Here is a 4,614-nt window from a genome sequence, read left to right on the forward strand (position 1 = left end):
TGTTCCATTTAAAAAAATTAATGTGACCTTGACCTGACCTTCGCTACGCAACCCAAGGTCAAACTGATGTGATCAGTAAATACATCTTTTTAAACGCCACAACTTTTGTCTGAAACATTTTTTTGTAAAACTTATATTTTTCCTGATATTCGGGCGTCCCGGTACTTTCCACCCTGTATATTATATTATATCATATCACATGTATTAGCGTTTAAGTTATCTATACTTGACGTTCAGTCGTTGATAATGACTCATTGATTAACAGCGTTTATAAAAGAGCAAAGTGTGCTGTAGAATATAGTCTGCGAACCAGAGTGATTTCATGCATTCATTTTCATTGTAACTTTTAATATGTATTAATTAGGTAAATTTATGTGAAATAGTAATCAATTCTGAACTCGCTTTCTCAAACCGGTACAAGTAATCGTTTATATTGAAATAACTGACTTCGAAATCAGTGCGTGAATTGGTTTAAGCAATAATTTAGGTCACACAAAATAGTACTCCTTTAAATGTTACGGTTATATGTCATATTATGTATGTATATATATATATATATATATATATATATATATATATATATCGTGGATGTTCATTTACGAATCTTTTTTAATTAATATCTCGACTATTATTGCGAATATCGTAAAACGACACAGGACTTTCTTGCTCACCTCAATCCATTCTACGTTCTCACCAAGGGTCATCATGGAGATTCGGGACATCCTGTATATATATATGTAACATATACATATAACAAATGAATGTAACCATTTAATATAGTCCAAACAGTTACTTAAATCGTATCACGTATTAATTTCAAAATATGTTATTCAATAGGTGCATCTAGTATTACAACCATTCATTGAGCGCTGAGTAAGCTTCTGCATCTGATTGGTATATATATTTAGATCTAAAGGAATATGCCAATTGGATGCAAAAACTCATTGAGCGTTCAACGAGCACTACTGAATGCACCTAATGTAACGATTACTTATAGTGAGTACAAAAATCGAGTTTAGAATTGATTACCATTTCGCATAGTCCTAATATTAATAAAGGCAAATGTGACATTTTCACTTCTCATCGGTGTGCAAAGTGTATATTTGTTCATTAATAATACGTATCTAAAGATTGTCTTCATATCTATATTTGGTGAGTATTGCAACAATATTTTGCTATAAACAAACATGCATGTACGACGAGATCCATATTTTAATTCAGCTTGTTTCGCAAGCGATGCACTTTCCGGCCGATTTTCAGGAAGCTTTGTCTCGCATTAGCCCGTATTAAGCTTGGAACACAATACGTCGTATGTTGGAGTTGGATGTCGGAACGCAGCCGATGGTCCAATAAGGAGAATTCATTCTAGAAAAATAAATTCTCTCATTGGACCATCGGCTGCGTTCCGACATCTAACTTCGACATACGACGTATTATGTTCCAGGCCTTATATTACCAACTGCAAAGACCGACCCGACTGCCGATTACGACTGCCAACTCTAGTCAGTCAATCACACTTGTCGACGTCTGCTGATGTCTAACGCCAACTGATCATATTAGTTATTATATAACTGATGAAGTTTTATAAAGAATAAGATCGCACAATACTTATTACAAGAATAAATTTCGTCTGATAGGACCATGGACATAAGATACATGGACGGAGCGAAAAGTGCATGGACGTGGGGCTGTGAAGTCCAAGGGGCAAGAGGATTACATGTTCGTGCCGGAGTTTGTATCTATTTTCATTACCATCGCCATCTTGGTACCGCAACTCCATTACAATACATACAATCATTCTCCTCATCCCTTGGGCTCCACTCTCGCGACAATTCGCTCCGTCCATATATTCTTACGTCCATGGATAAAACATACATCAATAAATATGAACTTTTCTAAAAAAAACCTAAATGAGTGAAGAATTTCAAAGCAAAGAAGTTAGCTACTTCCTTGTATTTATTGATCATGATAGAAGAAATGTCACGACACAAGCAAAGATTTTTTCCATTGTAATAAATCGGGCTTTATCCCTCTTGCTTTGTCGACCCATATGAACCCTATGAGTCATGCTTGTTTTTATCAACTTTGGTTAAATTAACTGGCTGGTTATTCCAACAGAATGGACCAATCGCATCTTTTTATTCTGACAAAGAGAAGTACGATTGGTTAATTTCGTTGAAGTAACCAACTGGTTAAGTTAACCAAAGTTGATAGAAACGGATATCAATGCAACTTTCTTGATCCTTCGTAATTATATACCACGAAGTATCTGTTATATGTATGTTTCCTGGATCTCAAAATAATATGGGGAATATGTCATGAAAGATATATGTGGAACATGTAATTTCAACGAGGCGAAATATATTTTTTTTTCATATACAGCAAAAAGTGCTGCACTATAATACTTAAATGCAATACTCTGGCAAAAAAAGTTTATAGAGAACGATAGAATAAAATAATCATTTTCTATCGTTTTGAATATGGATTTTGATTTGTGAATTTACAAAATGTGAATAGTATTCTGTCGTATACAATAGAATACAGTAGATACCCTTATAGAAATATCATATTAAGAATCATTGATAATTACTTATTTTCAGTATTAAAAATACTAGATAATAAGTAATTATCAGTGATTCTTAGTATGATATTTCTATAAAGGTAGTGATAGAATTTCTATCCCAGTAAGCAAATTGAGCGCAGACTGCGCGCAAATTTGATAAAAAATTTACACCAAAACCATAGCCATCTGTGTCCTCATTCAGCTACGGTTTTGGCGACAGATCTTGCTGTCAGGAAATTGCTGCAGATTTGCAGCAAAAATTGTGCAGAACATGCAGCGCAGCAAGGTCTGCGCGGTTTTGCCGCCAATCTGCCGTCAGATTGCTACAAACTCTGCACGGTTTTGCTGCAAATATGCAGAAATTATCCGACAACAGGCTCTGTAGCATATCTGTGCATATGTGCATATTTGGCATATCTGTGCTCTGTGCATATCTGGCGACAGTTTGGCAGCAAGATTTGATATAACAGATCTTGCATCAAATTTATTATCTATTTGCCATCAAAAATTGGTAGCAAGTTCTGCTCGAAATCTGTTGGCGCAAGTTTGGCTATTTGGGTATTATTAGTTTCCTATAGAATACAAAATCGTGTATAATCAGATAAAATACGATAAAATGCGATAGGATTTATATCTAAACTTGCGAACGAGAACGCAATCAATTGATAGCGCTTAATTTGAATCGTTTTCTTTAAGCTGTATCGTTCTCGCTCGCAAGTTCAGATATGAATCCTATCGTATTTTATCGTATTTTATTTAGTTACATACGATTTTGTATTTTATAGAAAACTAATGATAGAAATTCTATCACTATGTATTTTATCGTATACGATAGAATACTATTCATATTTGGGAATTTATGAGCCAAAATTCATATTCAAAACGATAGAAAACGATAGAATTTTATTCTATCGTTCTTTATAAACTTTTCTTACCAGGGGTACTATTCCGTACACGCTTACCGACAACTGTCGGATCGGTAGACGTCGTTGCGCAGCTTTTTTATACTATAGAAAAGCTGCGCAATGACATTATCCACTACCACTACCCCAGGGCAGTCACAGCATTTATATATCATATTTTTGCAAATCTATAGTAACACTCGTGATAATAATGCAGAAAACAAGCAAAAAATACTTTCTTTCATAAATATTGCGTCTGCAAAATAAAATATGTTGAAATAGTATGCGCTTACACGATTGGTGCGGTACATGGTTATGCGTGACAATTATATTTATATAAGATTTTTTGCATGCCTATTTGCGAAATCTGATTCTGTAGCACCCTTCAAAATAATGCAGGGAACGAACAAGAAATGCTTTTCGTCATAAATATTGCGTCTGCTAAATAAAAATATCCGAGCAGTACGCGCTTGCACGACTGCCCTTATAGAAATATCATACTAAGAATCATTGATAATTACTTATTTTCAGTATTAAAAATACTGGATAATAAGTAATTATCAATGATTCTTAGTATGATATTTCTATAAGGGTGGTACGGCACATGGTTATGCCCGACAATTATATTTATGTATTTTCCCACATCTGTTTGCAAAATGTAGCTCTATAGCACCCTTCAACCCAGTAAGCAATCTGCGCGCAGACTGGCGACAGGATCTGTCGAATTCGAGTAGGATCTCTCGACAGATTCATAGACATCTGCGTCCCCAATCTGCCGTCAGATTGTTGACAGGGTCTGCGAACAGATTCTGACGACAGATTGGCGGTAGATTGCGCGCAGAGCCTGCCGACAGACTCTGACGGCAGATTGCGCGCAGATTGCGTGCAGATCCTGTAGGTTCTTTAATTAAATTTTTGGTAGAAAATTTTCTCATAATTTTTCATAATTACTCATAAAATAAGCGCTTTCTCATAAATATTCATAAATACTCGTAAAATACAATGAAAAAAGAAGTTTTTCTATATTATATTTTCATAATTTTTAAGATTTTCTCTGGTGAGATTCGAACTTGAACCGAAGACATGTTTTGGATAATCGTCCGTCGCCTTAGACACTACGCCAATTCCTCACTTGATAAAAAGCGCTTT

At 35.0% G+C, this 4,614-nt stretch overlaps 1 protein-coding gene across 9 annotated transcripts in view; it reads left to right on the plus strand.

Annotated features, from left to right (window-relative positions):
* Positions 1 to 85: 85 nt before the first annotated feature.
* Positions 86 to 4,614, plus strand: part of LOC116852446 (cyclic GMP-AMP synthase-like) — a 149,122-nt gene continuing 144,593 nt past the window's right edge. For 2 of the 9 annotated variants that reach the window (XM_032832850.1, XM_032832849.1), the window contains exon 1: positions 998 to 1,152. The gene's annotated coding sequence lies outside the window, so the exon portion shown is untranslated. Of the gene's footprint in view, positions 415 to 997; positions 1,153 to 4,614 lie in introns of those variants that run through there. The other 7 variants (XM_032832839.1, XM_032832841.1, XM_032832840.1 and 4 more) reach the window with 7 other exon arrangements.

The sequence above is a fragment of the Odontomachus brunneus genome, unplaced genomic scaffold (assembly GCF_010583005.1).
Source record: "Odontomachus brunneus isolate Ranch 3 - 2012 unplaced genomic scaffold, Obru_v1 Obru_scaffold_225, whole genome shotgun sequence".
Lineage (NCBI taxonomy): Eukaryota > Metazoa > Arthropoda > Insecta > Hymenoptera > Formicidae > Odontomachus > Odontomachus brunneus.